The sequence below is a fragment of the Anser brachyrhynchus genome (assembly GCF_964034855.1).
Source record: "Anser brachyrhynchus genome assembly, chromosome: 3".
Classification (NCBI taxonomy): Eukaryota; Metazoa; Chordata; class Aves; order Anseriformes; family Anatidae; genus Anser; species Anser brachyrhynchus.
In genome coordinates, this window is record NC_137696.1 from 57,525,407 (window position 1) to 57,538,166 (window position 12,760).

A 12,760-nucleotide genomic window follows, 5' to 3' on the forward strand; every position below is an offset into this window, starting at 1 on the left:
GAGCACGCCTGTTTTGTACTTGTGCCAGTTCAGAGTGAGCAAATGGCTTTGATTAAGACTCGAATCATAGAATGGCTTGGGTAGGAAGGGACCTCATAGACCATCGAGTTCCAACCCCCCTGCCAGAGACAGGGACACCACCCACTAGATCAGGTTGCTCAGGGCCCCATCCAGCCTGGTCTTGAACATTTCCAGGGACAGGGCATCCACAGCCTCTCTGGGCAGCCTGTTCCAGTGCCTCACCACCCTCTGAGTGAAGAATTTCCTCCTAACCTCTAATTTAAATCTCTCCTCTTTTAGTTTAAAACCATTCCCCCTTGTCCTGTCATTATCCAATTGAGCAAATAGTTGCTCTCCCTCTTTTTTTACAAAAGTCCCTTTCAAGTACTGAAAGGCTGCAATGAGGTTACCCCAGAGCCTTCTCTTCTGTAGGCTGAAAAGCCCCAGCTCTCTCAGCCTTTCTACGCAGGAGAGGTGCTCCAGCCCCTTGATCATCTTTATGGCCCTCCTCTGGGAGGACTTCATTCAGTTAATCAGCCTTGTACGTGTCCGCTCCAATCAAATGCGAAGAGCTCAAAAATCAGTTTATGGAACATCTTGAAACAGCAGTGTTAAGGGTTGCTATTTTAATTATGATACCTATGCAGAAGACGTGCTGCGGTGGGCACTGGACAGGGCAGACAGATATTTCGTTCTCCCATTCATGATATTTTAGATGCCTTGCTGCATGAAGAGGCTGATGCTGCCAGACCCAGGGGTCACTAAGCCTTTAGGGTGAGTGGCTGTTGCTCGGTGTTGCTGTTGTCACTTCCAGCTTTCTGCTGTTCCTCCATGCAGGGATGAAACGGAATGATGTTTAATGCTCCCTATTTATGTTGTTGTTGAGGCCTGATTGGCCTGTTCAGTTGAATAAATCAATTTCTGAAAAGGTGCCTCATAGTTAAGGCTGGGAATTTTGAGATTCAGCTATTTGCTAGGGAAGCAATAGTTACCTTTTTAAACCTGCCTGCATGCAGGTTTTTTTTAGAGACCATCTTACTCTCCCATAAAGAAAGAAAACCCTGGCCCTTCAATGTTTTTCCAGATACATTTTTCAAATGGTAATTTGTAGATTTAGAAAGTATTGATTCTGTGGTAAGCAAGAAAAAAAAAGACCTTAAAGCTTTGGTCAAATAACTGAAATTCTTCCAGACTGCCCAGTAAGACAAATTATCGAGCAGATGCAGATGGATGTGTATTTGAGTTTGGCAACTTACTGTTATTGCAACTCTAAAAGTGATTTAAGACTAATAGCAGGAACCTAGCTGGAGGCTGCAAGTCTGTGACTGAACAGTTTTATTGAGTTCTGGATAAATAAGGTGAAAGATGGTTTGAACTTAATAATGTTCCCAGTAACTTGCTTTCTTTCATTAAATTGTGAAATATAGGATGAATAGTGTGCTAATTAACAATAAAGAGGACTGAATATTTCTGCCTACTAGTCAAGGGATTATCCTTGTTAAAACAGGAAATGGTCTCTGATTTCCTGTTTTAAAGTATTTTGTTCATAAACTTTACATGAAAACGTGAGGTTAAAAATAGGTTATACTTTCATAGAGTAAAATATAAATCTATTACTAGTTAAAAATAGCTTATACGGGGAAGGAAGGACATTTTCCAAATTCTTTTATTTTGAAGTAAATAAATCCTGCACATACTTCACAAAATAGTATTTTATTGGGAAATTAGAAAGTCAAGCTCCTCTAATTTATTACATTGTGACATAGGCTTTATAGAAGTTATACTGCTCAACATTTATATAATATCGCTTCTTACTAACAGTTTGAAAGACAAGCAAAATTTTCACACGATTTTTAAAATAAGAAACTGAGAGAAGCAAACATGAAGGTCCCCTGACAAACCAGGGGCAGGACCATGACTAAAATTCATGATTTCCTGGCCTGCAAAATTGTGAGAATCTAAGAATGTGAAGAAAAGTTCAGGGTGTTTCCATCAGAGTGGGCTGACCTACATTCTGTGGACTGAAAGAAATCCATGCTGCTACTCCTCCTCTACTCCACCCATCCACCCCGAAATCCTAAAGTGTTTCCTGATGTCTTCCTCATGTGTCCTTAAGAAAAATGAAAGTACAAATGTTGGCACATTTATTGTATTTCACTTTTGATAAGCAGTGATGGCTTTCCTTTGAAAAGGCCAATCTTTCTTCACTTCCTGAGGCTGAGGAATGTCATGAATTGAGCCTTACCTTTTGACCATAGCTGAGGAGAGGGTTGCGTAAAACCAGCTTGATGCCGTGCTAGAAGCTTATAGATCACAAGATATCTCCCAGACTGAGAAGTCCATTAAAACAAGTATTCCTGGCATGTTACAACAGCGACCCACAGGCTTCAACAGATGCAGCATTTCTGGTATTTGGAGAGACTACTTGGTGCTGCCCTGTGACTGTCATCTGTCTTCCCCTGTCTGCTCTTCCTAGGATGGATGACGCATTGGTGAACATCACTTACCAGATGATGATCTTGTTGTGTGGTTTTGTAGTTATTACTGTTTTTTCTTAATAGAAGGATAAAAAAAGTAAGGCTCACATTCTCGTGTGCCTGAGGAAATTCTGTTCCCCAATAGAAATAATATTGCAGTAGTTGATAGCTTCCTAAGTCTGAGAGTAAAACCCTGGTATAGACACCCTGTCAATTGGTCCAGAATGGTGACTTTCCTCTCTCACACACTTTTCTCCATGGTGGAAGTGTCTGCCAGCTTACCCCTTTTCTCCATATCATTTTTTCCTCACATTTTTGATAAGAATATATTCAGTTTCACACCAAGATTAAACCTCTCCAGTAACATGCCTATTCCCCACAGCTATGGGAAAATTCTCCTCAGTGCTTCCTTCTCTTTTATGTTGTGAAAGCAAAGAACAATATTTCTTGGTCTGAAGATGGACATGTAAGAAACAGAGCTTTTCATGGGCCTATGAAGAAATAAGATGAAGTCTGACTAACGATTAGACAGGTAAGGCAAGAAATAACTTTGTCTCTCTCTGCTCACCATTTACTTACTGCAATTACTTCATACGGATACTTTTTTGTATGTATCCTAATAACTCCAGCAAAACTCCTTGAGTGCTGCATGTGATGCAGCAGCTGTATTATGCCATATTCTCCTCATAGAGGAAAATAACATCAATAGTATTTAGTTCCCAGAACTCAACAACAGCTACAACAACCTCAGCGTGGAAAGGCCTAGGCTGACATGGAGCCAAAGCCATGGTCTGCCTGTTTTCATAGAATCATTCCCGTTGGAAAAGATCGGCTATCACCTAACACTACCAAGTCCACCACTAAACCACGTCCCTGAGTGCCACATCCACACATCTCTGAAATACCTTTTTTGCATGCGCAGGGGCAGTGTGTAAGGCCCAAGGGCATGTAAGAAAGAGCCATCCTTTCATTCCATCAGTCCTAGGGGTGAAGTGCAGTGTGCGGGGTGGTGGCATAGTCTGGGACAGCCGCGAGAAATGGGAGTGAGGTACAGGAACAAGATGTGCAGATGTTCACTTTTATAGCAAAGCCGGGCTCATTGAAACATTTTAATCTCTTACTGCTGTAACTATCCAGTGGGCTATAATTCCATGTTAACTTTACCAGCGCTTGTTTCTTTACACTTTAATGCCTGGCAGCTGGACTTTTGGCTTTTGCGTGAAGTCATGTAAAAAGGCCTAATGTAAATGCAGACATCGTCTTTAACTGTTTTCACATTTCTGTAATGTTTTTTTTAATAACATGTCAAAGTTTGGAGGTAGTGGTAGGGTAAGTGGTTTCTCTTCAGGGACTTGGGATTTTCTGAAGGTAAAATCCTATAATTGCATGATATTTTAAACTGGAGTGTCTGACCACAGCATCTTTCTTTAATAACTGTGCTTCTTTAGGCAACATAAGGAGCTGGGCTTCAGGCTTAATAAGAAAAGGTAGTGACACGAAGAGCTTCAGAATGAGCCAGTCAATCACATATAGGAATGTTGCAAATGGAAAGAAAACATTTGGAAAAATGCTGAAGATCTATGCATGCTGTCCTACTTAAAGCTTGCCACTGCTCTGAAGATTTGAGTCTGACCTTAACCTCAGAGTACCCCACTTTCAGGAAAATTAGTGAGAATTAGGTAATCAGGTCATGGTTTCCTTTTCTGCACAGCTGCCCTAAACTCATCAGGAGATGTTCTTTTTGTTGCTTTTACAGACTTCTACTTATTTTTTTGGAGACCATGTGTCTGTAACAGCAATTTAAAATAGGTGTTGGGTCCAAATCAACTAGTTCTTGTTTCAACAAATGTACAACATAACATAGAGTTCAATATAAAGTCAAGCAACATAAAATAACGTAAAGCTTTTAATCATTGTTTAGCAACCAACACGTCAACTATTAAATGGGCACAGGGTTGTAATAGTCACAGAAATATCATTTATCCATTATAATCTCAAAAAAAAAAAATGATTCTTGTTAAATACTGATTTTATAATCAGAAGCAGTCTACAAAGGAGCATTGAGTTTGTGTAGATCACAAAACTGCATTGATGCATGTGAGGGGAATGTATTTAGTAATGCTTCTTGCAAAGGTGGCAAAACTCTTTTATATAGTAAGGTACCTGGCAAGCTAACACCCTGCAATGCTGAATATTAGGTGTGTTTTGAGATAGCCTCTTAGTTTTCAGTGTTGCAATCAAGCATACCGTGAATGAGAACAGCAGAGGAATGCAGGTAATGTGTTTGCCATTTAGTAAATCATCAGTAAACTCTAATGCTGAGACAATCTGGTTTTGTTTCTTGCTCGATAAAACCAATCAGTAGACTGAGGCCAGAAGAACTGTGACAGTTTGTCACCTGTAGAAACCTGTTGTACTTTTTCTAGTCTTTTTTAAGCCTTGATGAGATAAATGACGTCAGGAAAATTTATTTTCACTTCACTCTTTTTTTTTTTTTTTTATCTTTTTCACAAACCCACCTGAAATTCAACGTGGCCTGAATTTCATTCTCAGCTCCTGATTTTCAGCCTGCTGCCAGTAGCCTGGCTTCTGCTGGAGAGCTGTCCCCAGAGAGGTCCCTGCTGGAACCTCAGAGGTGCTTCACAGAAGTACAGTGCTGACGCGCGGTGGTCTTAATTAGACTTGAGAAATGCTTATAAGATTGTGTAAGAAAACCTCGTATTGTGCTTTTTTCCTTTTGGGTCTGAGCTCTGGCAATACTGTACGTATCAGGGTATAGCAAAACTTGCAGCGCTCAGAAATGAAGTGTTAATCTGGGAGTTTGTCTAGGAAGCTGTACAGCACATGAATGTAGAGCTGTGACTTTTACCTCTCTTTGATCCAGGAAATAAGCCAAAATACAGGAGCCTGTGGTTACTATGCCAGAAAAAATGCTGGTGGAATTGGTTATCTGGCATTTACAAGTTGGAGTGCCATTTTCTGGTCGCAGTGGAGTTGCCTTGCAAGCAGCTCTGGGCTTTGTGCAGCCGGTGCTTGTTCAGAAGGGTGTCTTGCAGCTTTTTGTCATTTTGCAAATCATGCTTTTGGCCTAAGGCCAATTTCTGGTTTCAAGAGTGTTGCTACTTTGCAGAACATGTGCCTGTTTGAAAGCAGTGCTTTCACAGGGCTGCTGCTCTCCTGGCTTTTTACTGGTTTGTAGGTGCCCGCACAGATCCAGCCCTGCCACAGAGCATTCAGGTTCTTTTACGCGTTATGTAAGTGGCCCAGAGCAAATGTCTATGCTATACAGTTCAGTTCCTGCTCACTGACCAGCATTTTGCATGGTACAACTTTCATGCTGAAATTGCTTAAGAATTTCTCTATATTTATGTTGAAGGGCAACATCCCAACCATCAGTTTGTGTACATAGTTGGCTTGATTCATGATGTTATTACTGGAGGTGAATAGAGCAGTCATCATTTTGTGTAAGAGTTTCCTTGTAAGTACAGGGAGATGTGAAATGCAAGAATGGCTCTGTTGCCAGAAGGATACGGTTAGCTTGATCATTAGGTGTTTGTGGCAAATCTCACTGTAACTGAGCACGAGAGGTTTCTGCTGACTGTTGTCAGTTTTAAAAATCAGTATTTAGTTGTTTATCCCCATTTTGTTTGCATTATGGACTGCATTGAAATTGCATGCAGCTATTTAACTGTTGCATTAAACTATGTATTGTTTGTCTTAGTTTTGTATAATTTTATTACGCTTTGCAAGAAATTGATACAATTCCATAGGTGACCATCAGTTCTTCATGTTAGTGTCCTTACACCCACCCACACACCTCTTGAAACTGTTTTGGCAGCTAGAGGCAGTCCTAAGTTTGATACCTTGGACATAAAGGACTGAATGTGTTCAGTTTTGGAAGCAGAAAAACTGGCAAAGGATAGGGAAAAAACTCTTCTATCATTCTAATACAGAAATCAGAGTATGCATTCTGCTAAGTAGAAACAGTTTTGTTTTCCACTCAGGATATACACAAGAATAAATTGCAATTTAAGGGTGTCTTATTTATTTAAACATGGTGGGGGGAAATCCAGCTATGTTGTTGGCACCATAAAACCTCACATTTTATGGACACAAAATGGAAAACCAGATTAAGGCATATATTAGAAATAGAATGTGTAACTTACAACGTTGGGTATCCAGCCAAGAGGAAGTTGTATGTTAAAAAAATAATAATAAAAAAAGAGAAGATCACATATACTCTTAAGGGGATTTCTCCTGGAAGAAAGACACGCATCCAAATGCAGAGCTTTTCTGTGTGGTCAAATTGAGCAAGTTAATAGGTTGCCCTGAGATCACTAAAAGTCTCTACGTGTCCCCATGTGCCTGAAATGTCTGTGCACAAGTGCAGAAGTACGCATACCCCAAAAACATGTGTGCAGTTGCCTCCTTTCCTGTGCCCCCGCAGCCCTGCAGAGGAGGCTTCCTGGCCCCGTCACTGTGTTGTTCAAGCCCACGTTGTGCTTCCAGGCTATGAAGTGTTACATCCTTTTGCATTAGGGTCACCGTGTTTTGTTCTCCCAGGCTTGCCAAAAAGGACAGAGGGTGGGGAGGGATGTTGGTTAGAGGGCTTCTGGCTGCTTCTGCGGGGGAGCGAGCCAGGGAATGTACTGAATGGAAGGTGTGTTCCTAGTGCTGCTTGCCTGAGCAGCAAGCAGCCCTTCTGCCCCGAGTCCCTTCTCAGAAAGCACTGAACTCTTCCTGATCTTCCGCTCCCTGCCCTAGCTCTCCTTCAAATCTTGTCTTACTGTTTACGGGCTGATGTTGCTGACTCTGTATTCATTTCAGGCACTGTCTCTACCATCTCTAGAACCTGTGGCATCCTGCAGCGTTAGATTCCTGCCAGGTTGGATCCCTGAAAAGCATCATTTAGCCCTTGCCACAGAATGAGCTGCAGATTCTCCACTTGTTAAATTTTTTTCGATAAAATGTTCTTCTTCCAGTAAACCTACTTTGTTTCATGACAAACAACCCAATAAAAAGTGAAAAGGCAGTTTGTGTGAAGCCTCAAGGAATTTATTAAGGGGAGATTCAGAGGAAAAGGCTGAGAAGCGCAATAGCGTGCATTTGCTGTAATTGTAGAATGAATCTGTTCATCCAAACCTTCACATAAAACCGTTTGAACTGAAGGGTGAAGATCTCTATTGTATGGACCAGTGCTGTGAGTGGTTGTGTTGCATTAGCGTGTGGTTTTGTATGAGGTATAATCACCTACAAGATCATGTTAAACTGAAATTGGAATGCTTGTTTCTGAAATGAGGAGAAACAATCAGACACTCAGAGGAAAACAGTCTGAGTATGTCCTCATCTGATGTGGTGATTAGGTCTACATTACTAACTGGAGGAGCTTTGTGGTCAGTACAATAGAAATAAAAAGTCATTGGGAAGCTTCGAAAGGTACTTTGTATTAGCTTTGCTCCATTAACAAAATTTTGTTTATGCCCAGAGAAGCCATGGATGCCCCATCCCTGGAGGTGCTCAAGGCCAGGCTGGATGGGGTTTAGAGCAACCTGGGCTGGTGGAAGGTGTCCCTGCCCATGGCAGGGGGTTGGAAGTAGGTGGCCTTTAAGGTCCCATCCAACTCAAACCATTCTGTGATTCCACATCTTAAATAACTCTAATGCAACTTACTGTAGTGAGAATTTCAGAAGATAAACCTGCTGAGGAAATAAAACACTGAAAGTAGGTGCTATAGGAGGGTTGTTTTCTTACAAATGACAAACAACTGCAGGAGCTGTTGTAATCCAACAGCAAAATAGCACGTCCCAAAGGGCTGCTGTAGTTTTATGGAAAACAAGTCAAGATTTAAATGATGTTTTTTGAAGATAAAATGGGGAGGAGTGCCTTTATTTTAGGTAAATGCATCTTGGACCCATCCTTTTCTATTTAATGTATTTTGTGATGTACTCAACCCCAAACCATCCACTGTGAGATGTTTTCATAAGCAACATTTCAGAGAGGAACAGAACAATTCCCTGCACCAGAGAAGTCAGGCTGAGAGTCGGATAGAAGCAGGTAGGGAAATAGGGTGGGATAGTAAGCCAACATTGATCGCTGCTACAGGCAGTACAACGTGTTTGACACCAGCGTTGAGCGTCACTGCCAACAACTGATGCTAAGTGCTGGTACCTGTAAATAATGAGCTATATTAAACTTAAGTGCAATGCATATCTGATAACTAGATGTGAGGCTTAAAAAAGCATACCGAAACTAATTTTTGTAGATGACTTGTCAGCAGCTCTGAGTCTGCACTTAAGAATTTTCACTGCTTTTCAGTGCAATCTGTTTTCATTTGAAATGGGTGGGATTCAGGAGCATTAAATGTGTGGAAACTGTTAATTATGTTTCTTGTTTAGTTAGACTTACAGAGAAGCTGTAGAAGGACTGGACTTCGAACTGTTAAAATTGTTTTTAAAATCTACAGAAATAATGGAAGAAAACTGTTTCTTAAAAAGGCAAAAAAAAAGGAAATCTGGTGTAAATATTACTGCCTTTTCACTACGTCTGAAGAGTGTTATTTTCAATGCACATTTTTAACAGCTCTATATAAGCTTCATGGAATAAAAAATTAACTACAATTAAAATCTGGCTTTGACTGCAGTGGCATATTGATTTCCAATTCCATGGAGAATGGGATTTAAGATGGATGTGATAAATTCTTAATAAGTAGTTCATTATTGCTTTTTGAAACATGTATTTCTCAGAAAACCTCAACTTCTTAATATTCCTTTCCTTGTTTGCTTTGGCTATTTAGACTTAAAGTGTTTGAAATGGAAACTCTCCCTAGTTCACAGGCACCAAGGCAGAATTGTTCCCAAAGTTGAGGCCACTGGGATGGACTTTGCTTGTACCACATCACGGATAAGCGTTCTCAGGCCTCAGAGAGGTGTGATTATAAGCACTATGTCATTACTGCTGCTTCATTATTTCCATCTTTTAAACAGTTGTCTTTGGAGGTCATGTCCCTCCATTCTTGGCAATTTGCTGGTGAAATCTTCTGCCTTTTATATGTCTCCCTTGGTTCTCCAGTCCCGCTCATTCTCCCTCTTCTAAAACTTCTATCTTCTCCCCATACTGTTTTCCTAACTGTCCTTCAGAGAAGAAATAATTTTTAGAGATGGGGGAATAAAGTTGCAACAGTGCAGCAAATCTTTATGCAAAACCAGGAAGGGAAGGTAACTATTTTAAAATAAAGTTATTTTCAGTTGCTCTGGCTGTCATCACCACGTACTCCCAAGCACGAGGACGCACCTGTTCAGGAGGACGCACCTGTTCAGGTCACCTCCAGCATTCAGGTATCAAGACAGGTGTACTCGGACGGCACAGCATGCAGTGGCAAGCCCTTTGGCAGCTGACAGCAAGGAGGATCTTTGGCCTCTCCATCCCATCAGCCTCTGAGAGTCACTGGGATTCACAGCTTTTAGTCCTTTCTCCTGCTGTGAAGGGGCTTGTATTTACTTGCACATTTTGTGTATCATTCCATTTATGGCATATTATTTCCTAACCTGTCTTCAAAGTCCTGTTCATAATGCCTCTTTTCTCCTAGCTTCTAGACTGTCAATGTTTTTATTCATTTTTATATTGACAATTTTGCTTTACCTCCCCAGTAATCAAAATTGGTAATGGTTTTCCAAGCAATATCTTCTCTCCTACAATATATTTTTGTATTCATTTGGATGGCACATACGTACTTAGCCATTTTTCAGTATTTCTCTTGCATTCTCTCTGGTTTAAGATTCTCATCGGAATATAATGCATTTAGCCGGTAGTCAGAAACTGGATGTTTACTGAAATTTGCAGACTCAATTACCTAATTGTAAAAGTGCGTGTTGATTTCTTAGTGTGCCTATGTATGCCTAGAGGCATTCATGAAATATAAATAAGGTACACTGTAAATAACCCTACAGTAAAAGGACTGTTTTTTTTGCATACTTTAAGTAGTTTGTTTAACTTATATCACAAGTTACTTCATGTGCCTTTATATAAAGTGTATGAAAAGGGTATTGAGGAAGCTGTGCGTTAATTGGTATCTACTGTCAGTGGGAAAAAAAAACAAGAAGGTATGCAGTACAAGATGGTGTGCAGCAGATGTTTACTGTGCTGTGGATATCCTTGGCAACTCCCAAATGTACTATTCAAGATCAATTTGCAATGCCACCCTTCCCATTTGATAGGGTATCATCTAATATATTTGCAGTAATATGCTGTATCTTACATAATGCTTTTCGTCCGTAAGTTTCTTAAGCATCGCAGAGGAGATGCAAGTAAGATACAATCCCTACACTGCAGATGAGAAGGAAACTGTCCGTCACGAACAAGAACTGGGAAATGACGTGAGTTTCCTGGATGTCAGGCAGGTGCTGCAAGCAGTGGTGTGTGCTGCCCGGGGCATGGTTTGAGCGACAGCACAAGCAGAGTTTTGAAAGCCTTTGAGATGTGGAAGCGTGTTGTATTTATTGAAAAACATTTCCTTAAACATAGCGCCAGATTAGCACATCCCTTCCATTTAGCCTCTGGCGTGTTAACTGACAGATGCCATGAATATGAAGATATTAGGAGGCTGCTGACCTGAACGTGTGTTTGACTTCAGGCTTATCACGTCAGAGGAACGTTTGCTGGTCTCTAGTGAGCTTCTGCGGTACACCTGTCCATTAGGAGCAGCAAAGCTCCTGGGCTCCAGTGGGACCGGCTGCTTGGCTGTGGGTTAGAAGAGCTTCCTCCATGGCTGTTTATAAGTCTGGCACCACGGGTGTGCATACGCACGCGTGAAAGGTGTGCACGTACCTTTGCTCGGCAGCAGCCCATCGCCTTCAGGCTGCAGTTCTCCCCTTCCAGAGGGCAGATGGGCCTGGGGCCTCAGGGCAGCGTGGAGACTTAAGTAAGGAGCAGGACAGAGAGCAAAGAGAAGTGCAGAGTTGTGCTCATTTCTGCACTGAGTATCTGCTCTTCAGTGTGGGTTTTCCATCTGTTTATGTAAATACTTGTCACTCTACCCTGCCTGCTCCCTGCTGTTCACGTGGTCTTAAATGCTGAAGCAATAGGATGGTTCTTAGGTGTTTTTTCCACTTATTTTTAATAAAACAATAAAAAAAAAATATCTGATAACCAGAATCAAGCAACCCTGTAGCAGTAGGAAACCCTTAAATTGTCTGTGATTTGACGTTTAGCTACTTGATTGCAACTGTTTGGTGGGATCTGCCAGGCTTTTAACAAAATTGAAAGTGAAGTCTTTTTTCCAGACACAAATTCTTAATAGTATTTGAATAATTTTTTTTTGCTTTCATCTTGAGTACTGGTCCCACGATGTGCCTTCCAGGTCAAGCTGCTGCAAAGCCTGTTCTTAAAGTAGTTCATGAAATATTGCTACGCTGTAGATGGTGCATTAGGGCATAATGCTCGGTGTTTCAGTTGGAAGTACCACCTCTGACCACTCGCTGTTTATTTGGTAAAAACTAGCTCTTTATCAGGTCTGCACGTCATCTTTTGGAGACTGTTCTTTATGCATGAACACAAGGTAGGGGTAGCTGCAGGTCAACCATGAATATAATGGCTCAGAATATCTGTCCTTATCTCTTGGCCAAAAGTTTTTGTAATTTTTCATCTGGAGTTGCACATTTCCCCACAGTAGCTACAAAGTATTTTGAGGAGGTAAAGTAGATTCTTTTTTTTGGGTAAATCTTCCTAGCGTTTACTTTTGAATCAAAAACCCTCCAGAAATATGCTTACAGGGCTTGGCCCTGCACTGGTGACTCAATGGAGAACAGAGCCTGTGCGAGGAGATAGGGATATAGCCAAGTACTGGTTTAGAGCACCAGAATGAGAGACATTTCCTAACTGACTGCAGCTGCTTTAACAGCAAGAGTAGAGAAGTATGAAGTCCGTAGAAACACAGGTAAACTGAAACACGTATGTTGCATAATGTTAAAGAAAATTTTGTACCAGTTGCTTTCAGAGCTAATTAAATGAGCCTGAAATACTCTGAATATTCTGACAATAGGTGAAGTATTCCTTTTTTAATTCCAAATAGGAATTTTGTTTGGCAACTTGATTAGAATTTCAGCAAACCACAGGTGCCAGTGAAGCTTGCTGTTTTAATAATCTACCCATATTTCATTGCATATTGTCAGTTTTCTGTCTGCCAAGGCACCTATCAGCTCATGATACTAATCCATTCTAGTGCTGGAAGTGTTTGGAAAGCCTTGATTTATAGTAAGGACTTGCCCTTCCTTCTGAGATAACTGTCT

General features: G+C 41.0%; 1 protein-coding gene across 3 annotated transcripts in view; it reads left to right on the forward strand.

Moving 5' to 3' along the window:
- The window catches only part of MTHFD1L (methylenetetrahydrofolate dehydrogenase (NADP+ dependent) 1 like), a 147,122-nt gene that overhangs the window by 110,027 nt on the left and 24,335 nt on the right, over nucleotides 1-12,760 (forward strand). The gene's annotated exons all lie outside the window — the stretch shown is intronic.